Source organism: Camarhynchus parvulus, chromosome 4, assembly GCF_901933205.1.
Source record: "Camarhynchus parvulus chromosome 4, STF_HiC, whole genome shotgun sequence".
Lineage (NCBI taxonomy): Eukaryota > Metazoa > Chordata > Aves > Passeriformes > Thraupidae > Camarhynchus > Camarhynchus parvulus.
This window is the reverse complement of record NC_044574.1, coordinates 54,140,403-54,165,411: the sequence shown is the minus strand read 5'-3', so window position 1 is coordinate 54,165,411 and position 25,009 is coordinate 54,140,403.

The window sequence follows — 25,009 nt, the reverse complement described above, 5'->3', positions numbered from 1 at the left end:
GGTATCCTTTTGCAATTCTCAGCTTGTGATTGTCATATTAAAAAAATGGAAATAATTAAATTCAAGATGGTGAAGTTTATAGAATTGGAGCTGCTGCTTAGAATATTTCTTGACTGTTATTACAGTCTTTCTGCTATGCCATTAAATTTCCTGCAAGCCTCTCCCAAATGACTCCTGTAAAATATACTCATGAACAAAAAGGACTAAAAAATCCCCTACTATGCGGATATCTATTCTTCCAAAATTATTTCTGTTTTTCTGACTTCTGCTGCGAGTAAGTGTATTCATTTAGGTACATTTCTGGAAAGACCTGCAGAATGATGGTGTATCCCATCCCCTGTGTAGTGGCTCAAACTGGGCTGTGCATTTTCTGTGTTGGCAGACTCTTATCCTCTGATATTCTCCTTGGAGAATTTCTTTGGAGGTAGTTGCTTGCTAAGATATATCAGTGCTGCTTGGTTTCAATTTGGTGCACTCTTTTAATGCCCCAGATAACTTGGATTTAAGAATAAAAGTGCATATTCACTTAAGGGTGTAGTTTCTCAAATGGGAACAAAATTAAAGATGTACTTAATGAAGAGTCTGCTTGGCTGCTTCTACTTTAAATTGAAATCTCTATTAATACAAGATGCAACTTTAGTACCCACAAAAAATGCGATCATATTGCCACTTTTGTGGTGTAATTTTTTTTTACTTTCCTAATTACGTGGCTTCATATTGGGATTATAAGAAAGAATGCTGACTATCAAGACTTGTAATAAAAATAGAAGTGTTGGTCAACTACATAATCCATGTTGCTTTTCTATAACCTCTTTCTGTAAAGTCACCAAGGCAGATAAGTAGGATGATGAGATAAAGTGTATGTTCTGCTATATTAATATAGCTTCAGATGAATCTTTTCTGATACATGAATTTTTTTGAGTGTAACTCCAAAATAAATTTATTTTATCAGCAAAGCTCAAAAAATAATAATAAAAAATTACTTCTTCCCACTCAGTTGACATCAGTAGATGTGTTTGCCTCACCTAGAATGCTATACGATATTCCAAATTTATTGTGACTGTAAACAACAATTCTGCTTGCTTTATGGCTTTCCTGAGCTCCAACAGTAAAACACAATATCTCTATCTGGTTGGAATTATGTGTTATAACAGTTTTATGGTGGGGGGAGTAAAGCTCTGATAAAGATAAAATAGTGTTTTGCTTTTCTGTGTGACCTTGTCATTTGAAAAAAACATTGCACTCTAACGAGATATAATTTAAAAGACTTCTGGGAGCAAATTGAGTTTACTGAGATATTTCTGAGAGTAATTACTTACTGTGAGTTGTCAGTGCACTCTGTTACAGTTCCTTTCCTAGCAAATGTAGATATCTGGGACTGTGTAGAATGGATTAAAGCTCCTACCATTAATGTTTGATGGGAGACAGTAGTGAAAAAGATGGATGCTTATATAACTGACATTTCCAGCATTTATGGCCATAGACTAAAATGCCAGGCGCATAATTTCAAGTAAAATGGCAGACCCAACTCAATAATATTTAATGATGTAGTAGACCTTGGCTGGGGGAATAGCTAACGGAAGTCATTGCACTGCATTTATCGAATTGTTAAAATGAGTTGAATAATAATTGTGTTTTGCAGGAGTTTTGTTTTAGAAATTTATTTCTGTGATCTGGTACTCCAAAAATAAATTCTTTCTCATTCCAGTCAACACAAATTGCAGAAAAATATTTTGAACTAGCTAACTTGATGGCTAGATTTTTATGGTGACTTTATCCCGTGTTTACAGCACAGAAATATATTCAATAGCTCAGACGTGGTTTGGAAGATTGGGTGAGATTGATTGGACAAGCTAGCAAAAGACAAAATTTCCTTCCAGAAGAATCTCCTTTTAGTGCAGTACTCTTTACAAAGTGGAGCCTTTTTGTCTATCACCACACATCTAGGAATGCTCAGATTCTGTGGAGCGTTATGCAGTACAGAGATACTTGTGTGTCAGGACTATGAGATCACTGATGATGTCAGCAAACAGAAAATTTTCTTCTGTACCATTCTGCTAATACTTTAGACTTGAATAAGCAGAAGGGGCTTGAACTGACGTAGAACCTCAAATTGGTAGAGGTCTGTAGAGGGGTCTTGTTATCAGAGGTCTGTGGCCACAGAATCTCCCATGTGTCTTTCTGAGGCAGTGCTCCTCCCTCTCTGGAGGGCACAGAACAAAGGTGGACTTGTGGAAGAAGTGTGCATGACCTACCATTTCCAGCCAGAGACAGAGGACTGTGCAGGCTTTCCAGAGGTTTACAAATTAAAAATGGACAGTATATGCATTCAGGTTTAACAACAATAACAACAACAACAACAACAACAACAACAACAACAAAAAAAACCACACAAAAAAAAAAAAAAAAAAAAACAAACAAAAAACCCCCTCAAATTTCTGAAAGATAATTTTTAAAGCATTTTCTCTTTGAAAATCCAATTATCTCAGTTTGAGTATTTTGAGTATTCTACTTTAAAAAAGGGGGAAATTTGGAATTGGGCTTCAGCATAGGCTTTTCTTTTTGTAGCTGTCACCTTAAAGAACCATTTTAATTCTGCTCACCATTGACCAAGCTTTCTCCCCAGCTTTTTTTCACATAAATTTGTCAAAGCTGCATTACTGTCAGTGGGCCATGACATAGCTCTTAGCAGTACTTAGTAAGTCTTTCTGTTCTGTCAGAAGTAAAACTGAGCCAGGAAATAGCCACACTCCACATCCGAGAAGTGTAGACCAGGTTAACACAAAACTTATGGAGACTTGAGCTTAACTGCAGAATGTCTTAAAATAGTTCAAGCGTGGGAGGAATGGAAAGGCTGTTGTTAATAGATCTCATAGGTAGGGTTGCTATAAACCCCCAAGAAATGGAGAGGTGGAACATTTCCAGATACTAGAGAAGTTTTAGGGGGCATTTCAAGAGCAATGATTAAGTACTTATTTTTAGCCTTGCTTGTTTGGTACTGAAAGAATCTGTTTGACAATCTGAGCAGTTTCCTGAGCTGGTAAAACTCCCCGGGTAGAGTAAATGGCAGTCATAAGTATAAATTCCTATAAATGGCAAAATTTCCTCTCACTTCAACAGGAATAGGACATTCGTATAGTATAAATTTCTGAAAATGTAAACTAAATTTCTCTTGTTTCAGAACTGCCTAAAAAAAACCCCAAAGGAGTTGAAAATCCCCCCCTGGAGAGCATCAGCAGGCACCCAGAATCCATCTCCAGGGTCACTTAATTCCCTGGATCCTACCCAACTGCTATTGAAGTTAATTGAAAAAACTCCCATTGCCTTGAAGAGGTTTTGGATCCGACTCAAACGGCTCAGTGGCAGCAGATTACAAGAAGGAACCCCACTGTGCAATCCCAGCCATCTGCCTATGGGTGAGCATTTATTGATACAAATGTATTTGCTTGGGCTATGTCATGAGGCACTTCAGCCCCAGTTAGGCAGTATTTCAGAATGAAGGAGATCTCCCCCTCTCATCCGAGGTCATTGTTATCAGACATCCGTTCAGAGCTGGTGAGCTATAAAATAGCAATACAAGTTTACCCACAGCAATGTCACAAATTCCTCCTCTGTTCTGTGTGTGTAAAAAGATCAGTTAGTACTGGGTTAAGCTGGTGTTCAGATCCTTGTGTGTCTGCTTGCATTAGACAGGACAAAATCTCATCACTTCCATCTCAAACCCATGTCAGTGATACCCTTCTCATTATCAACCTTTTACTACATCATCTCTGGGCTTAGATAAGGGAATTGTTGGGAAACAAAGCTGAGTGTAATATATAAGGACTTTCTTAATTAGCCCACACAGCTGTGTGTTGCCCTTTTCATCTAAAACTGGTAAGAAGGAACATGATCGGTGTGGAAAGCGCAATTGAAGGATGGTTGTCTCCAGTAGTATTGCAGCATACCAGAAAACCAAATGAGTTTTGATGTAAAACACAGCCAGAGACTGTGTAAATTGCCCCAGCTGATTAGGAAACAGGGGAGTTGTTAGTATCCTGGAACCATGCATGTAACAAAATCGGTGTGGCTTTGGAGGAGAGCAACCGACGGGCCTCACCACGGGCCAGGCCTCAGTGGTGTACTGTACATACTTTAATCATCAATTACTGCAATGCTGGGGCAACCCACTAACAGCTTAATTATTGTCTGGGGCTCCAGGCCATAGGTGGCATCTCTAGGCTGTGTTACATAGAAAATCAAATCAGCCAGTGCACAGGCTGGAAGGGACTGTGCTGCACCCCTGTCTTGGGGTGTAGGCACCACTTGAGCTTGTGCTGAAAGTGTCTCAAAGTCTGACTCTGTGCTCATTCCCTAGTCAGGAAACCCATAGCACAAGCTGAAAAAGACAGGCTGCAATATATTTTTTAGGCTTGGGGCAACTGTGTGGTACCAGAGGAAGCAGATGTAGCAGAAGGCACTTCTGGTTATGAAACTCTTTTTTCCCAGGACGATGAGTATGAGAGCGACATAAATTTTACACCATGACAAAAATCAGAGCAGGAAGCTCAAAATGGAGTCTAGCCCCAACTTACAGAATCTCCCAAGACTCTTTTATTTTATTTCAGTCAGTTTAGTTAAGCCCCTGGGCTCTTCTCCAACCGTTTGTCTGCCTCTAGACATGAGAATCTGCTACTAATCTTGTTTCTGTCCTGGGCTAGATTGTGTCCTTGATAGGAATTTCCAATATGGATAACAGCTTTTTTTGCTTATGGATTTTTGCTTATATTCTTTAGAAAATATTCAACATCCCTGGTTTTGTCTAAGGAACATTTTTATAAATATGCCTATAAGCAAGAAAGAAATTTCTCTGCTGAAGAGATCCTTTAGTTCAGCTCTGAAAAATGGTTGTGATCAAGAATCAGTGACATGTTAGTTTCAGTTTTACTCTGGACTGCAGTTGCCATACAGAACCAGAGCTTATTGAATCATATAATGATTTGGGTCAGAAGGGACCTTAAAGATGATACAGTTCCACACCCCCACCATGGGCATGGATACCACCCTCCAGATCAGGTTCCTCAGGCCCCCATCCATTCTGGCCTTGAACACTTCCAGGGATGGGGCATCCACAGCTTCTCTGGGCAACCTGTTCCAGTGCCTCACCACACTCTAAGAATTTCTTCCTAACACCTAAATGGAATATCTCCTTTAATTTAAAAGCATTCCCATTTTCTTATCACTCTCTGTCCATGTAAAAAGTTGCTCTCCCTCTTACTATAAGACTCCTTTAGATACTGGAAGGTTGCTTTAAGGTTTCTCCAGAGCCTTATCTTCCCCAAGGTGAACAATACCATTTCTGTCATCTTGTTTCATAGGAGAGGTTCTCCAGCCGGCTGATTTTCTCCATGGCCTCCTCTGGGCTTGCTTCAGCATATTCCTGTCTTTCTTGTGCTGGGGACCCCCCGACATGATGCAGTACTTCAGGCTGGGTCTTAAAATGGTGGAGCAAAAGGACAGAATCCCCTCCCTCAACCTGCTGGCGTTGCCTCTTCTGATGGCACCCAGGATGTAGTTGTGTTCTGGGCCACACATGTGCACTGCTGGCTCATGTCAGTTTTCATCCACTAAACCCCCCACATCCTTCTCTGCTCTCAATGAGTTCTCCCAGTCTGTACTGTCTGGGATTGTCCTGCCCCAGCTGCAGCACTTTGCACTCACACATGTGGAACTTCGTTAGATTCTTATGTGTCCACTTCTCAAGACTGTCCAAGTCCCTCTGGCTGGCACCCCTTACTTCTGTTGTGTAAACTGTACTGCTCAGATTTGTGTTTGTGTCTGCTGCAAACTTGCTAAGGTGGCACTCAATCTCACTGTCTGTGTCACTGATAAAGGTATTACACACCTTTACAACAACAGAGCACTTTGGGAGACCAGCTGTCACCAGCCTCCACCTGGACATCAAGCTGTTGATCCCAGCTCTCTGGTTTTGTCCATCTAGCCAATTCCATATCCTATTCCACTGAATAGCCCACCCTTCAAACCCATGACTCTCCAATTTGGAGATAAGGGGACCATGTAAAAGTCCTTATAAAATCTGGGAAGATGACATCAGAGTCTTAACCCTGCTAATGAGCTCATCTGCACTGATGAGCACCAGGTCCAGTAATGCTTCTCCTCTTGTTGGTTTGTCCAATACCTGGACAAGGTCCTCAACACCCTCTAGAAGTTTCCTGGACTGCTCACAACCAGCTGTGCTGCTCTCCCAGCAGATGTCTGGGTTGTTGCTCCTTGGCATCTGTATCAGACAGGCACCTGCACATCCTGAAATGTCATGGGAGTCTCCATGTGTGGCTTGTAGCAGGTTGTTTTCTAGGGAAATGTAGTACACGGCAGAAAACTAAGAATTAGCATGCAGGCCAGCAAATCAAAATTACTAACTAAATTTCCCTTCAAGAGAATAGATTGGAGGAGCTTGCCCATTGTAGTAAAATGCCCAGTTAATCTGAGAGCCAAACAGATGGGAAGTTTTGAGAAGGTAGGAGAGAAAAGGAGATAATAGAAGCTGCAGCTCCATAGACAAGATCTGGTCTGAAATAACAGCTATAAATGGAAATTATTCACAGGATATTGCCCATATGCTTCCCAAACCTGTGTCCAGACCACAGTGTTTTCAATTACTTCCCCAAATGCTGTCACATCTTTTCTAGTCTGTATCTGAAGGGGGTTTTGAATATGAAGCTGGGCCAGCAGCAAGATTAATTTCAATATTAAAAGCTGATGATTTTTCACAAAGGTGTGCAGCAGCACCAGACAAGCACAGCTATCTCTTGGATCTCATCTTCCACCCCTGTGTTTACTTGTGGGATTCTTTGCCCTTTTGTATATATGCTTCCCACTGCTGGAAGCAAAGAAAAATGGCTGCTTTTGTATGGACTCTCCTCAAACACTGAGGGTATACATGAACATGAAGGCAGCTTGAGAAGAATAGGGCTTTCTCGCATTGAGGAAAATTTAGGGGGTAGATTTTGAGAAGAATAGGGCTTTCTCACATTGAGGAAAATTGAGGATGTGGCAGACCCATCTTTTGCCTTCTGTTCTGTTGAAATAGCTGTACAATCTTCATTCTTCTGTTTCTTACCTGTAAATGGGGGGCAGTGTCATTAACATCACAATCTGGGTAGTTGGATAGTAAAATATCAAATCCAGTGTAAAAGAAATAACAAAACAAAGTGGGGGGTATTGGGGAAAAAAACACATCCTAACAGTTCACTCAGCAATGGTTCACCAGCTTCCTTCTAGTCCTTCAAAAGGAAGATGTTTGGGTTAAAACAGACAGTGGTACCTCAACATTGGCTTAATGATCACTAGCAGTACTGAAAGCAGATGTAAAATTAGGAATTATTATGAAGGAATAAACAACAAGGTGGAAGTCATTATTACTGCACTATAAATTCATGATTCCCACCTCTTGAACACTGTATTTCTGGCAGCCTTACATTTGAGTAACATTACTGGAAAAAAATCCAAAGGACATATTTTGATGACCCACCCTTTAGGAGAGGGATATCTACACATATCAAGGACAATCAAATTACGGAAGAGCCTCAGCACAGGGAGTGATCAAGCAGTTGAAGATTTTTCAAGTTTGAAAAGCAACGGCTGGAGGACTGTGAAATGAGTTTCTTGCAGAGAGCAACTGTTCTATGATTCTTCCAGGACCTCAAGTATTAGAGTAGAATGAGGAAAAAACTATCATGCAAAGGCTTAAAGAAATTGCAGGACGTATTTTTTATGAACTATATAGTTCAGCCATGGAAACTTTGGATGTAGATTGTTTTAGCTACTGAAAGTTTACAAACATTCAAAAAAAAAAAAAATCTAACCAAACCCCAAACAATCTACTGGAGAAATTAACACTAGAGTTCACTGTTCAAAGTCAACACTTCTTCATCTGAGGTCTCCTGAGTTTCAGGTGCTTTGTGCAGGGAGGGAGTGTTATTCCAGTCTGTATCTCCTAGCTGAATTTCAGGCAAACCTTTTCTTTTATCCTTACTCAGATTGTGAAAAAACTTTTTCTTCTCCCTTTCAATATCGTGGAGAGATGGTTAAACTGGTCTTTTCTCTCTGTGAAGGTCTGTGTGAGGGCTGTCTCATAGACAAAGACCTCCTTTTTGCAGGGTAGATGGCAACTTCTTTGTGAAGAACCTTCTCTCTTGAAACCTTGTCCTATAGTTCATAACATGTGAAACTGATTTCTCTGAAGGAGCTGTTGTGGGGTTTTTTTTCCTGTGGTTCTTGTATCTTTGAAAGAAAAGTTGAGAAGAAAAATACAAGGGATCACAAACCATTTATTTCTCACAGTGCGATTCACCAGGAAACAGGAAGGCAAGAAATGAAAGTAAAGGAGCAATCTCTGGAGAAGGGGCTGAGGAGAGGAGGCAGAAAAGAAGCCTCCTGTCTTTCAGGGAGGCTGGAATTGCTTGCTTGTTTAATAATTTCATTATAAGCTTAAAAGGTGAACTGAGAAGTTGGAAGTGTCAAGGACTCTTTCCAAGCTAAATAAACCCAGCCCATCTTATGAAACTTGGCACCAAATGGAGGCTCTTTGGGACTGAGGGAATTACAGATCATTCATTGGCAGTAGTGCCCAGTCTCCACCAAGTACAGTATTGCTTTATTCCCTCTTCTTTCTCAGATGAGTAGGTACTTCCTAGTTGAAATGTGGTATAATCAGGATTCCTTCAGGCTAAAGAACCCCAGCTCCCTCAGCTGCTTCTCATAACACTTGTGCCCAAGACCTTTCACCACCTTTCTTGCCCTTCTTTGGGCAAACTCCAGCTCCCTGCAACACTATTGGCCCCTGATGTTTTAGGGTCCAGACAAGGTTCTCCTGTGGGTTCTTTGGGAGTTCTGAAGAAGTTGTACCACTATCTGCTCCTTATCTTTCTTTTCTCAGCATTTCAGGAAGGATGCCTGTCCTCACAGCTATGGTGTGTCCCAAACCTGTGCAAGATTTCTGATCTGCTTCCATGCTGAGGATGATTTAAATGAATCTGTCTTACTCTGAACCAAAACAAATGGGGAGTGCTTGCCCGAGCCACCAGGTATGTGATGTGTTATAGCCAGTAATCAAGGAGAGATCTTACACTGCATGGTGAGGTCTGCCAGAGAACATTGTCTCAGCCATTTTCCCCATATGCCTGTGCCATCAGTTAGTTGCAGGGCAGACCTCTCAGCTGATGCTGGAATAGACTTCAGCTTTCACAGCTTTAACACCATACACTCAGCCATATCTCTCCAGTGACAGCCTTTGTGAGAGCCTCTAGTTAAGTCTTTTTGAACCTGCTTGTGCTCCATCTATGAGAAAATTAATATTTGCCCTACATGTTTGTCCTACCTCCAATTTGGAAGCAGGGTCTGGGGAGAAACAGTCAGGGAGCTGCCTAGCAGCATGGCAAGCATTTGAGAAATGCCATCCTGTGTAGTAGCTCAAAGAAGGAGAGCATCCCAAATGCATCCCAAAAGCCATGGAAGTTCAGACCTGAGTTCTTCCAAAGTGAGAGTGCTGGGGTCGTGGTCCAGCCATGAGGTGCCAGAGCTGTCCTGAAAGGTTTTTGCTTTGAGAACTAGCAGCAAAGCAGCCTGGAGCTTGGTCCAGACTGGAACTCCCTTCTTCAGGTCAGAGCAGTGGGGAAGGCTGAACTTCTTGGGTCTGTTCATCTCTTATTTGAAACTGCAGATTTCAGGGAGCAGCAGTGGGTGACAGGCAAGGCAGTGCTAGCAGCTAGCTTCTTGGCTGTAGAAGAAAAACTGGATATTGCTGCTCCCTAGAAGAGGGGTGATAGCAGGACTGACCTATAACAGGCATTTCTCTCTGCAAGAACTCAAAGTCCTGTCTTGTATCATTATTTGAGGAGGGCTTACTTGTTTTATGCCTGTAGCCTGTGCTTGAGCTAAAGGCCCGTGAAAGGCAGAAGGGATCCCTTCTGTAGCTTCCCTCAGTACTTTCTCATTCTAGAAAACCCAAACACACAGGGATTACTGTGCCATTTGAAGTCATTTACTGCAATCAGATGTTAAAGAAAATCTGAAATTTAGTGATGAGAGCAGAAGATTGGGATTGAGATTCCAGATGTTTTCCTTAAGTTCCTGGGGTTTAGTTACTGTTCAGACAGAAGAGGAGGCTTACCCAACTTGTCCATGTTGTCAGGCATGCATGTTATTTCTTCAGGTATTATATGTTCAGTGTCTGTGATATTTATCTTCTTTTTCCAGTGCTGCAGCTTTCTTTGTTTTTTTCTGTGCAATTATCTTTGTACCTCCCTAAGTTATAGTTAATATTGTTTAAAAAGTGACTGAGACAGGGAAGAAAAGCAGCTGAGTATTATTCTGTACAATATACAGCTTTCAGAAGCCATACGCCCACAAGCACCCACCAAGCTGTCTCCATCCTCCTCTGAGAAAGAAAGAAATTGCTGCTGAGAAATGATGAGAAGAGATGCTTGCAAAGAGATGAGGCTGAGTAAAATGCAGCAGGACATGGGAGTGTGCTCATGGCTTCTCATTAGTGGAGGAATCTGTACAGCACATCACAGCACACACAGGGTCATGTGACAGCTCCAGCACCTCCAGGCTGTAATACAGTCAAGCTGGGAGGACAAAAGCAAGAAATTTTGCTTTAGTCTCCTAATATTTTTTTCAGCAGGTTTTAACTTACACAGTCTCTCACAATATACTGACAACTGCTCTCAAAGATGAAATTTTAAGTGAAATCAAATTGCTTTGTGAGAGGAGGTTTTGTGGCTACATTTTCATGTCAGAATTTTAAAAATACAAAGCCAAAAAGCATTTTTTCCTAAGTTATCTATTTTAATGTAAAAAAAACCAAAACCTCACTAACAAACCTGGCCCTGGTCTCTATTTTCTGCAGAAAGCAGTAAGTATTTATTTTGATCTAGTTTTGTGGTTTTTTTCTGTTTGATTTTTTTTCTGGGTTTCAGCAGTGATTTATTCAGTTACAGGAAAGTATAAAGCTGCTGTTATTTACAGAAAAGTGAAACAAATGTTTGTAGTAGAATCATAGATTTTTGTTTTCAGAAATGTGTCCAATAAACACTATGAAGCATTGTTACACACATCAAAGTAAGAAAATGATACAGGCTCTTACAGACTGTATGGAACAGATGCTAAATAGGCTTGTAAAGGATTTTGCACAGAATATATTTGACCTTAGAAAATGCATAAATAAAAATACAATAAAAAACCCCAGGAAGAATAAAGATTTTACATATTGTCTGCTCTGTTACCACAGTCCTTTATCAGAAAAACTCAAGTGTTTATCAGAGATTACAATTTCCAATGACATCCTTGGTAAAAAGGACCAGTATACTATTCTTTAAAGGGTTGTTATTTTCCCAGTGAAGTCCATAGGGATTTTACCTTTGCAAGACACGTAAAGCAATAATTAGCTATACTTGTGTCTGCATAAGCTGTGTACCATGGCTGCTGAAATGAGAGAAATGTAGGCTGAAGTGAGCTGCACTGTCTTTATCTTAAAATTGGTAAGATTGACCTCAAGTGGTAGATTTGTCTCTGTATTGTATTTTCTGAAAAGTGGAACTTCTTTACCTCAACTGTGTACAACATTTGTATTTTTAAACATTAATCTACAAATAGGCTCTCTAATGCTATTTTCCCACAAAGTACAGGTATCACTGAACGTAAAGGTGCAGAAGTCTTGGTCTAATAAGAAAATGTGTCAAAATTAGGCTCTTGGTTTTGGTTTGTTGTACATGACTTGGTTGTAGGTATCTGTTCTATGAAGCAGAGTTTGAAAGGTCTCAGCTCAGTGAATTCAAGAAATTAGTTGCCACTGACTTTACTCTGACGGGTAAAGGATGCCCCTCTGGTCCAAAGGGCTTCAGCCTGGAAATTACTACTCAATCAGACTCTTGCCTGGAGAAATGCACTAATCAAAAAGTACTTGGAGCTCTGTCTCACTAATGCCTCTCTCTGAGTACCGAGTCAGAAAGCACTACTGATTTTTGCCATTAAAACTTGCCTCAGATCAGGAGGTGACAGCTCTGCTGTCAGAGAGCCAAGAAACATTGATGCCATACACATTCATCTTCCTACAAATGGAAGAAATTACAGTGGAGTCATGTTTTCCCATTTAGAGTTGGGTCTCAAGGTTTACAAAGCACACCAGAGAGTAAATGTGATGTATCAGAGTTACAGAGCTGAAGGTTAGTCAAGGCTAGTAAGACATGACTTGGGTGGGAACAAAGGAGCAAGCAACATTCCCAAGCAAAAAAAGAACCCCAGCATCATGCCTTGTAAGCAGATTGCCAGTGGCCTTGGAGTGTGTGAGTCTCAGGGACCATTAAATGGGATTCCAGGCTCATATAATTAAAAAAAAAAAAAAGAAGAAAAGCAATCCCTTACGATATTTTTATGCTGTAACTCAAATATTTTCTTCCTTCCTGTTTTATATTTGTATTTGAAGCGTGAAATTATAATCTGGTTTCTAACACCCTTCTGCAAGGAAAATAAATTTAAAAAACACAACAAAGTAAGCATCCCAAGCCAAAAATCTCCAAAAGCCCCCAAAAAATCACTATGTCTCCCAAAAAAAGTATTTCACTTTGTTTTCTCTTGAGGCCACTGTTTAGACTGGAATGGATTCTGTGCCCTGGATTTTAACACAGAAATGTCCTGCCATTTCTTTTGATAGTTTTGGATCAGGCTCCCAGATGAAGATTTTCACTTTTTTTCACTCTTTGGAATTCAACCATTACACATTCAGAAACACCACTGAGCTATTAGCTGTGAGCTGGGAACCCTGATCTATGGCTGCACAGTTGTGGGGATAATTTAGCCAGCTGAGGTATATGTCTGAGAAAAGAAAGGGAATTGGAGATTTGGCAGGCGACCTGAGAGATCCGGAAAAAGTGGGGGTGGGAAATGCTCAAAGAAATAAATATTTAGATGTTTTCTACCTCAATTCTCTCTGACATATATGTTTTGCCAAAGCCCATGTTGAACTGTGTTGTTTTGAATAAGACTTTTGAAATATTTGAAAAGAAGAAAATTTCAAGGATATTTTCAAATGTGTAAGCATTTCAAAAGGAAAAATTTAGATGTTTTGTCAAAGATTGTTAGACAGATTCAGAGCAAGCAGTCTGGTTCAGGGTAAGGATTTGTGACATGCTTGCTGATACTGTGAAATCTGCAGTTGTGGTTGAAAAAAACCCTTTTCTTGGCCTGTCTGGAAAGAGAAGCACTATGATTTCTTGTCACTAGTCATAGGAACATTTTATTTTGTGCACAGTGTCATGTCTGTTAATGACATAGACACAGAGCTCCCAGTGGGCTCATTCTTCCCAGAATACTTCTGTTACTCCTACAGAGAGTTAGATTTAGACATGAGCATCCTAAAATCTTACCAAATTTGTAGGTAATATATTATTAGGTAACAATTATTGCTGGGCACTTTCCTGCCAGGAGTGATAGGAACCATATGCTGGTGCCACTGTGGTCTCACTAAGTCCCAAACTGGTATGTGGCCAGGCACAGCACATTTTTCAGTCCCAATTAATGCACAAAATCTATAAAAATGAAGCTTCTGTTAACGCAGGTATTCCCCTCAGGCATGAGACATGAATGTGTTTGAGGAGTGTGGGTGTAGGGATATATCTTCTGCAAACAAGTAATTTTGTTAATTTTTTATTATTTGCTTAATTACATTTTTGCCCTAATCTTTAGTTCTGAAAATCAGCCGTGAATGTGAACAGTAAGTACATCAAGGTCTTGTCATTGCTCAGTGTTTGAAGTTCTTTGCTTTTCTGGCAGAAACAGCTAGAACATAAAGTATTTGATAACTTTCTAGTGCATTGCTATGATGTTGCACCTGCTACAAGCAAAGATAAGAAATGTGGTTTTAATGGCAGAATAGGTGCCCAAAATTGAGGAAATAATTGTTATTTTACTTATTAGTTATGGAGGTGCCCTGGTTTCAGCTGGGATAGAGTTAACTTCTTCTCAGGAGATGTTGCAGAGCTGTGTTTTGGATTTGGAATGAGAATGGTACTGATGCTATGGGTTTTTGCTAAGTTGTGCTTATCTCAAGTCAAGGATTGTTTTTTTAACTTGTCTCATGCTCTGCCAGTGAGGAGGTTTGCAAAAGAAATTGGGAGGGAACATGTCCAGGACAGGTGACTCAAAATGACCACAGAGACATTCCACACCATAGAATGTCATGCAGTGTACATAAACCGGGGGAGTTACCTGGAAGTGTGGCTGATCTGGGTTTGGGAAGGGGGATCTGTCATCAGAGATGGTGAGAAATTGTGTTGTGCATCACTTAGCTTTTTTCCCCTTTGTTATTATCATTATTTACCCTTATTATTGCATTTTACTTTATTTTCAGTCATTAAACTGTTCTTACGTGGAGTTACAAGTCTTACAAGTTTTGATTCTCCTTCCCATTCCATCAGAGTGGGTGTGAAGGACTGGAGGGCTGAGCAAGAGGCTGTGTGGTGTTTTATCTCCAGCTGGGCTTAAAACCACTGGAGGGGGTGTTCCTTGAGGATGACAATTATTTTTAGCCGAAGTATTTGGACTGGGTTGGTTTGTTCACAGGGTTTTCTGCTAAGCAAACTTAATGAGTTTAGGCCTGACATCTGCCTTAGGCTTTGGCCCTCGAGTTAATTTGCCCCTCATCCTTGGCTGTGCCCCAGTATTGACACTTAGGGGGAAGGCTCTCCGTCACAGAGGCCCAGGGGACAGCACTGCTGGTATGAGTTTCAATTTGCCTGGTTCCATACTGGTACTAAACTATCCCCTATTTAAATTATTACTTTTTTAGCAAAATATTCAGCATGCTGAAAGGTTACCCAGTGTAGCTACTTATTAGTCACTTCTCTAAATCATTAACAAGCTATTTATGACACCTTCATGTGCAGGTACAAAGCCTTCTGGAGGATTCCTTCGATTTAATTTCTCTAGCTTAAAGCCGAATGCAGAGAACAAAGGCAGAGCTCACAGTCCTTAATTAAGAGGATGAAGGAAGGCAGAGGGGATGCTGACAGGAGGTGACAGGCTCATTGAAAAGAAAAAGCTACATCCTGAGAATGGGGAGATATTATAGACAATTCTTTGAGGCTTGCTGAAGTGCAAAACTAATCCGTGAGTATCTCACTACCTCTTTTTGTTAAAAACTGCTTTGTCCTTAACTATTTACTTAATACTGCACAAAAGCAGCTTATAACTTCACATCTGAAATAATACCAAGTACCAATTCTGTTTTTCTTTGCCAAAGGACTTTGGTAGGACATGTAGTCCCTTGATTACTAAATGCTTCATGAGTAGCTGTCAGAGGAGTCAGGCTGGGAATAGGATTTCCCTGGTCCTACATGCCTGCTGCCTGAGGTTGACATACCACATGCATCAAAGTCTCAGCAAATCTTGCTGTCCAGGTGGCCTGAGTGTCCTGGTCAAGTTCTCTAGCAGAGAGAGATTTCACTAGAACCATGTTGGCAAGGAGAGAGCTTTGCTTTGTGGGACAAAGATGGGCTTTTCTGTCATTGCCCAGGGGCTCTCTGGCATCAAGGGCAGTAAGGCAGAGGAAATTTCTGGTGTATTAGCAAAACCGAGAAATGCATTTAAACAATCCCCAACCCCCTAAAAAATAAAGGGAGAGTCACTGATAATCATTTTGGCATAAACTGATTTTCTGCTGCCCTCGCCTACTCTTTGTTTTCTCTGTGGTTATGCAGCCTTTTCATTTCCTGGTTTTCCATCATCTTTTTGTTTCTGCCTTACTCCCCCATGTTTTTAAATATTAAGATGCTGGGCTCTGTGCAGCTGTGATATTCACCAAAATAATTTTCCCATCTGTAGTCAAGGGAGCAATTCCCATGTCTAGAGCCTCATTTCTTCAGGGAATCACCAAGGACTTTGCAGTCACAGTGCAAATGCATATTCTTAAATTTCATTTCTCCTCGGTTGTCTTTGCTGCCTCATACCTGTGGCTGTGATGAGTTTGGTGTCAACACCGACCGAAATTGCTTGAAGGACCCAGTTCCTGCTTGGCTTGCTGAAAATACCAGCACCCCAAGCAGGGGGACTGCATCTCCAAGCCTGCCTTGGATGGGCTTGCAGAGATCCCATGTGATGTGGCTGCCCTGCTTGCCAGTGAGGAATAGTGGATTTGTCTTTACAAACAAGCTGTGGGTCTGCTGGTAGATACAACTAGCACTGGGAGATAAAAGAAATAATGGGAAGGATTCCACTGATTGATGAATGGAAAAAGATATTTGCTTTTACAAATGAGCTTTAGGTTTGCTGATAAATGAAATTAGACATTGAAAGATGAAAGAAACGATGGTGTAGGGGATAGAACATAAGTAAATAAAGGTAGTATAGAAAGTAATCTTACCCCCTAAAGAGTTGCAGCTGAGCCAATTCTTAAGGATTAGGAGCAGGCCTGATGTTAACAGGCCGCAGCCAATAAGAAAAGTATTATAAAAGAGTGGATTGGTTGGTTGAGGGGAACTGGAGTCAGTTGGTTGCGGGGAACTGGAGTCAGTTGGTTGCTGTGAGGACAAGGAAGAGTCAGTGCCTAGAGGAGTTGCCTACGAGAAACATCAAGGAGGTACGAAACTCTAGCAATATGGAACCTTTGCAATATAATGATAATAGAACTCTTGCGCTGTAATGACAACACAATGGGGAAGAAGAACCCCTAAACTCCAGCTGCATTAAAAATTAAATGGGAGGGTTATACATTAGAAGGAAATCTTTGGTATCAGGTATATTGGGAAGTCTGTCCCTGTGAAGTACCTCAGGCAATGGGGAAAGAGAGAAGGGAAATGCGGATGGGAAATTAGGATAAAAAGGAGGCTGTGTCCTCCAAAAATTTGAGAGATCCCAGGGGAATGCCCCATGGCTGCTCCCTTTATTCGAATAAAGTAAAAGGACTCCTCTGTCTCCTTTTTAGACATAAACCTCTGGTGTTTGTGGATTAATTTTCCTAACACTGGCATGGGGGCTCTGTGGGCAGCACCAGCAGGCACAGGTGAGTCCCCCCAGGTGTGGACTGTCCCTGTCAGAAGAGGGGACCCTTGCTGGGTGCTGGCCAGTCCGTGACACAGCAGGGGCTTGGGCTCCTTGGGTGTGACCTTATAATAATAATAACCATAGGATTGACTTGGTTGTTCTTGGTAAATTCCTGTAACATTTTAAATTGGTTTATGATCCTGCGGAGAAAGACGTGAACTGTTGAAGTAGTAAAGTTTAAGCACTGCTGAAGTGCTGCTTTGTGGCTCTTGAGTTGAATGGCAGCCCTAGCTGAAGAGGAAGGCTCATTTGTAAAGCTACCTCTTTCTTTGCCAGTTTCTAAAAATTTTTATTAACAGAACAACTGTTTCATTAGCACACTGATTAGCTGCGAATTTCTCAGCTGTCGGAGATGTGTGAAGGACAAGCTCTTAACACAAAAGGAGCAATCAAGGGGAAGCAACTTGTTGCAGCATGCAGAACTGACTACCAAATGTTCTTACTCTGTCCTATTGTATTTGCTCATGTGGAGAGATCCCGGTGCTTTCCATGCAGGGGACAGGAGATGGCAAATTGTAGGAACAGCTGAGCAAGGACCTAGGGAGCTCTGTGAAACACACCTGCTTCTGAGACACACCTGAGCTGGTTTTTCGCACTGATGAGAAGATTTGGGGCGCTGCAGGACAAGCTGCATCCTCTGAGGACAGTGGGCACAAGCCCTGGCTGGAGCGTCCCAGGGTATCCAGACCATGTGTCCACTCCCAAGCTGCAGACAGTACAGGCAGCTCAGGGTCTGGCACTACCAACCATCCTAATTCGTGTATTTGACAAATAAAATGGGAGCGTTGTGGATAGTAAGAAGCTGGCAATGTGACAGAGATAATTTTTATCTTTGTTTTTCTCATCTGTGGGTGTTGCAGGACTTGGGACACATGGACTGTCCCAAAAGGTGTGACTTAATGCTCACTGAATTCAGTGGGGTTTTCTTTTTCTTTTTTGTTAGTTGTTTCAACATAAAGCTTTTGAGAAATCAAAAGGACATTTTCAATTATTTTTTTTTCTTGAAATAGCACTGGATGCCTAATTTTCGTGCTATGAAACTTCCTTTTTAAAAGTACTTTGGTTTTTTTTCTCAGGAAAATCAACTTTGAAAAGTTATTAATTTCAAATTAGTTTAATTTTTTATTTTTTTTACTGAAATTAGAAAAAAAATTGCCCAGATGCTATATATAAAATAACCTCCTCTAAAATGGCTCTGCTTGTTTCTGGTACAGAATGAAGGTCAGATTCTCCATCCACCTGTGTCTGTGGTATCTTGGCATTAAAGTCAATGTTCTTCCTGCTCAGTATCTGTTATTTTAATTATCTATCCAATCTTTTCTTTAATACAATAACTGACTTTTCTGGTGTGTGATTAATGTCCTTAAACAGGTACAGATATCAACTGACATGTATGGGCCAGAGGTATTACATGAATTATGCAGGCAGCTGGAGGAAGTTGGCATTTAAATACAATTCCCTTTATAAAACTGATCTCTCATTTTTTCTCCCTAATCACTCATTTATACTCTACTTATTTTTTCACTCTGATCCTTCTTTTCTAATTAACTCCTTCATCCTCCTCTGAGAGCTTTTGCAGACTGACTACAAGCAGATCTGCAGAGAAAGCCTCTCTACTGCCATTAGGAACAGCTCCAGTTTGTTTCAACTTTTAAGGAATTATACACTTTGTGGGCCATAATTTTAGAAGAAATCATGAATATGGAAAGATACCATTGAAGGAAATTTTAACAGCCAGTTTGCAGAGTCCTCAGCCTTTGAGCTGTGCAAAGTAGAGGTTTGTACTACACCAAGCTCTGTCTCAGAGAGCTTGCAGTCCAATGTACAGAGGAGGTGGGGGTGACAGGATTTTTGCTGTCAGCTGAAGTAGCTGTTTGCATCCAGGGCCAAGTTGAAGTACCATGATTTTTAGCTGCTGATCCTAGTACCCTCCAAATTAATTGCTCTGTGCACTGTGAGTAGAAGGGCTGTGGTTTGTGGGATAAACCCAAAGTGATCTGTACACCCGCCTTGTAATTATGTTTTAGTTACAAGGTAACCACCTAATTATTCCTTTTCATACATGTAATTAAAGTGTAATACAACCAAAGGTTTTCCTGCAGGACTTATAACAATTGCAGGGTAAATATAGTTAGCTATTAGCAGCATATCTCTTAGTATGTCAAAAAGGTAATATATACAATGTTGTTACTACCTTCAGCATCGTATATATCACCTTTAATTACATGATGAAAAGCAAAACTTTACAATAGAACAAGTTTGTAGTTAGGTAAATCTAACTGGAAAATATGTTGGTGTATCTATTAATTTCCATAACTAAGCTTTACTTTCAGCAGATATAAATTCTGCCATATCTCTAGTGACTGTTCCTTAGTGTGGGTGTAAAGTAATAAGCTCCTTTGCACTAAGTGATAATCACTATGAGGTCCTGCCCTAAATTGCCTCTCAGCACTAGCAGATTATGAAATGTTTAATAAATGCATATAATGGGAGGAGAACTAGACCCCGGGGTTTAAATGAGACATGCTTGTAGCAAAGGAATACTTATGTTATGTTTAAAGCAGATTAAAATACATCTCAATGATTTCATTCTCCTTGTAGCCTTCTCGGGGTAAAGTTATCTGTAGCTGTAAGCAGGGTGCTGCACTGCAAACCTTTGTGTGTACAGAAGTAACTTGGTGGTCTTGATGCTGTGCCACCTTCTCTACAAGTGACTTTCCATTTTTCCTTTTCCAGAGTCTGCTGTTCTTTCACCCTCTTTCATTTTTGCAGGCACATAAAGAGGTGAGCATCTGCTCTGGCACTGGCGTTTCAACTCTTTTTTTTTTTTTTTTTTTTTTTTTGGCTCTAAATAGGGAACACTGACTACTGACCTCATGCCTTTTTTTTTGTGAAAGCAACATTGTGACCATTTGTGAGGCTCTTATCTACTATTATAATAGAGGCTGCAGTACTTAATGTGGGTGAAAGATGAGGGGACACATCTGTAGGAAAGTTTCTTGTATTATATGGAAGCTCTGATTAGAAGTTTTGGATGAAGGAATGCATTTCACCCTAATGGTATTCTGACCCTGCTAATACTAGCTATTTAATAGCCCTACGCAAGATAATTGGATTTCATTTAAGTGGGCAGACTTCTCAAGTCAAGATTCTGTTTCCAAAGGGCAAATCTAGCTGAGTAATAATTGCTGTTCAGTGCTCTTAGAAATGAAGGTTTGGTAAACTCTCCTTTCTGAAGTTTGAGGGACACACCTGCATGTTTTTTCCCGAGACTCTCATTTCCCTTGCTCTGCTGACCTGCTCTGGTTATTCCTGGCTCAGTTTCATCTATTTTACATCCTCATTGTAGTGACATGTTTCTTTCCTGCTTAACATGTATGTCACATACAAATTTTGCAAATTATGGTGCTTCAGCAAGGTCTGAGTTTGTAGAGAAATCAGGATGTCTGTGTGTGTTTGAGCATGGGAATGTGCCAACGTATTTTACACGCATGTGTAAGAGATGGAAAAAGAATTGCAGCTTGTTAATGAAATACTTCTTCAAGTTGTTTAAACTCTTTTAAGTCTAGATTTTTAAGAGTTCCCAAGATGTTAGTGGTTGGTTAAGTTCTAGTTACTTGATGTGTATTTACTCTGTGCTTTTATATGGGATTCTTTTTAAAAACTCAGTTTGGAGAGCAAAAAGGAAACAGCCAAAATCACAGGTCAGTGCTGAGCTACCAGTCCATTTATTATGCTTAATTTTTATGATGACAAGTTATACCATTTGGAGAGGCAGGATTCCCTAAGTTCTCATGAAAACAGTAGTGCTTAACTTTAGCTTGCTTGGGAATAATTATGCCAGTGTTGGACGCATGTTTTCATTGTTCCCTTCAGAGGAGTGCTGGACGATTGTCAGATGCCAGTATCTGTCAGTAAGCCCCTTCCTTTTGAAAACCAGACAGTTAGTTTCCAAAGGTTTCTTTCACTGACGTGGCATAAATGTGATTAAATATATTATATTTAAGTTACAGAATCCCTGAGCTTTTAATCTTGGCAAACCTGAGAAGTTAAACACCTCCCATGGCTTTCAGAGCTTTATTCCGTCCAGAAGAAACCATCTGCTTTCCACAAAATATCACTCTGTTTCCTTGATCTCTTCAAATTAATCCTACTGTGATTAACTTCAATCCAATTAAAAAGAACATGTAGGCAGCTGCACAGGTCTGATTACATGTGGACATGATAGTAGGGCTCCTCATGGGGGAACCAGATTAAGGGCCAATATGTTATGCTAGACGAGGCTGGTAGCAACACTTCAAACTCTGGTATCCTGCTATGACATGCAGTATATTATAGTACCATACTTGCAAGATATAAAACTCCTTGCAGTCAAGGAATTTAGAGGTTTTCATGTGAGCATATATCATTACACATCCCTCTAAAGATGCTACGAGACTGAGCATTTATGTCTATAGCAAGATCGTGAAATAGGGCTTTATTGAGTGCAGAGGACTAAGGCATGATGGAGGGGACAGGAATTCCACACTTCATTTCCATGAGCCTGTGGCAAATAGTGTCTTCCTTGCTTATACTTATTGAAAATGCCAAAACCAGCGGTATTTAGGGGCCTAATGTTTGCTGGAGCTTTTTTTTTTTTTTTAATTTGTTTTCACAAAAAAGCGCCCAGAGAATTTTAGGTACAAGTTCAGAGGAATGATGCTTCACCTCAGCCCCCAGACTCATGATTCTCAGGGTCTTGCTGTGGAAAACAAGCATGCAGCTTGCCACAAAAATCTGTGTGAAGGCTGCATGTTCCTCTGCACTGCACTTTGCAGGCTCCCGGCATTGCAAAGCGTTGTTCCACATCACGGAGGAATTACCATCAGCTTGTGTGGATAATTTAATGAGAAGTACTTCAAAAACATTTATTGTTATGAATCATATTGCCATGAATAGCCCTGCAGTTGGTGGTGGGCCAGACTTGGAAATGGCTCAGTGCCCAGCGCATCTGCTTTCAGATACCTAAGTGGGGAGTTTTGGTGGCTGGGCTTTGATTGTTCCCAGGTGGAACTGCTGGAGACTATCCTGCCTTGAAAAAGAAGCAAGAGCAAGCCAAATTTTGGATTTTTTTTTAGCATATGTAAAAGGAACAGGAGGGAAATTTTCACCCTCAGCTTGATCTTTGAGGCGTCTTTGAAGGACCTGGCCATGGTGTGAGCGAAGGTACTCCAGAAACACAACCATAAGACAATAGGAAGAGCAGAATACTTACGAGTAGTGAGTCCAGCATTACAAATTAAGGCTGAAAAGCTTAAGGCTTTTATGATTGAATTGATAGCATTGGATATTAAATGTTTTACTGTGATTGGAATAGAGTTGTTGGGTTTTTTTTTTATTAGGACTGTTTGTTTATATATCCATAGCTTGTCATTAGTGGTTAGACACTGATTTGTAGCAGCACAAAATTATTCCATTGAATGTCACTGCAGCTCCTATTCTTTTTCAGCATCTCTCTTCTTTCCTTCACTTCTTCACTCTCTTTTTAACTAAAAAAAAAAAAAAAAGAAGGTGGAGAAGACCATTGCCACATTGATTTATGTAAATACAGCTCTAATTCAGGCTGGTGTTCCAGCAGTCACATAAAAATGATTCAGTGCCACAATGTTTGTATCTTTAATAGCTTCTGGGATGGATGGAATCCTTCTCCTAGTAAAGCCACCTCTGAAGGACTGGAAACGTGCAGATTTTTCATCTGAGTTGCTCTGAGTATTAGAATGATGAATCAGTGACTGCTGAAGCATCTAATTCAATTAAAGCTCTGCATCAAAGAATTGTGGTTGTCAACATTAGCAACCAGGTAAGGATCCTGTTGATCTGAGTATTTAAGATGATCTTCAGAGATTTTGAAAACAGATGGCAAATATCCATCTACTACTGATCCAGCCTTCTGCCAGGAAGATATAAATACAGAGCTAACTAGTTGCTATCTGATTAAATCTGAAGATTATCAAGAAATCCAGAATGTGCTATTTATGAGTCTGGCATATTTTTGTCTTTTCTGCTTAACTTCTATGTAGTTCTCTTGCATGTGTCATAATTGTCATTCTCTGGGTTACCCTGTGTACAAACAGGATACACAGAAGTGAAAAATATAAAGCATTCATTATAGCTTAATGCACCTAATAGAACTTAATCAGTCTGAGCATTAACCCATTTACTACTCCAATTAAACACCCAAAGTCTTTACTGGCCAAGCTGTAGGATGGGGACATCTTCTTCCATTGCTCCTTGGACCAGGGCTGTTTCTTGCTGTTGCAGAGTTTCCATTCCCTGAGTCTTGTCTTGCCACCACCATCTTACCCTGTCAGTTCTTCATGTCCACACTCTGTACTCTCCCCAACTCAAAATTGCACTCCCTGTTTTCACTTTTCTGACCTTGCATGGCCTTGTGCTCCCGTGGACTCTTCTCACACCACAACATTTGGCCCAGTAAAACACACCTGAAGCAAAACAAGAGCAGGTGCTGAAATACAGCCTTGCCATTATTATTTGCCTTATCTTTTCCAACTTGTCTCAAGCGTTGATGGCACTTTGAATCAAATTGTTTCTGGATACTCTTCAGGGGGAAAAAATGGGTGGCTGGCCTTCAGTTCCCTCTTCCTCAGAGTTTGCAAGTCCTCTCTGCCTGGGCACTGGGCTGCCAAAGCAAAGGGAGTTCTGCTTCCCTTGGTTTCCAGTGTAATTGTGCTGCTGTGTGTGTACTGTTAGCCCAGAGATAGCTCTGTTATCTCTGAGTAAGGCATAATAATGTTTCTCTGTGGAAATCAGCCTTTCACTCCACCACCACTGTCTTTATAGGGATATATTTCAGCATATATGAGGAAGTTCATATGTAAAGGTTTAAATAGCTAGATTTCCTAAAGCACTCAGCAGTAATATCAGCTGAGATCCCTTAAGTAAAAATGATAGAGACTAAAGAGAATGCAGTATTCCTGGATTTTGGAGTTAGGGGGTTGGTTGGATTTTTGTTTTGTTTTTTTTTAATGTTAAGTTAGTGGTTTTGTCTTCCTCCTTTCCTCCGACCCTTAACTGGTTTAATTGGGAGACATTGGCTAGTTAGCATATGTATTAGGAACTTATTTCACTTCTGGGTCCTATTTATGCTGTTTAAAACAGCCTGGTTCAGACACCAGATTTTGCAGTCTATGGCTTCAAAAGTCATTAGATGAGATTCTGTGAAGGTGGATGCTGTTCAGATAGTGCACCAATATTATCTGTGCACTTACTATCCACACATGTAAATAAAACAGTCATAATGGCACAGAGGGTTTGAAAATTACAGTGACTTAAAATTGCTGGTGAAAACAATGTCTATGTCTCCTGCACAGACAATAAAGTGAAGAAGGACCTTTAACCTTGCACAGGGACTTTGTCAGATAGGCTCAAGAGGTGTTTTGCCATTTTCCAGAGATATCTTGCAAGCATCATGGATGAAACTCTTCCATCACTTATCTGGCAGAACTGGTTTGAATAATTGTCTGAGTTACTAGGAGGTTACCAACAAGTAGGTCATTCCCAGTGGTGTTCATTTCAAGGGATGAAAGATCCCATGCAAAGGCAGATGAAATGAAACCAGAGTGCTGGTTAGCTAATGAAAACATTCTTTGGTGTTGTTGTCAATCACATGCACAGAAAAAGAGATTCAATCATAGTGAAGACATTGGACATTCAGCTCAGCTTGATTTTTTAATTTTATAAACAGTAGGAGGCTCAAGAAGAAACAATGAGGAAAAGCAGGGCTATAGAATCAGAAAATAAACTCAACTTTTGATTCCTATGTAGTTTAAATCTAAATTATAGTTATTTACTCAGTCCAGAGAGCCTGAATTTTCACCATTTTCCATTTTGAGCAGCTGTGACAGCAGAC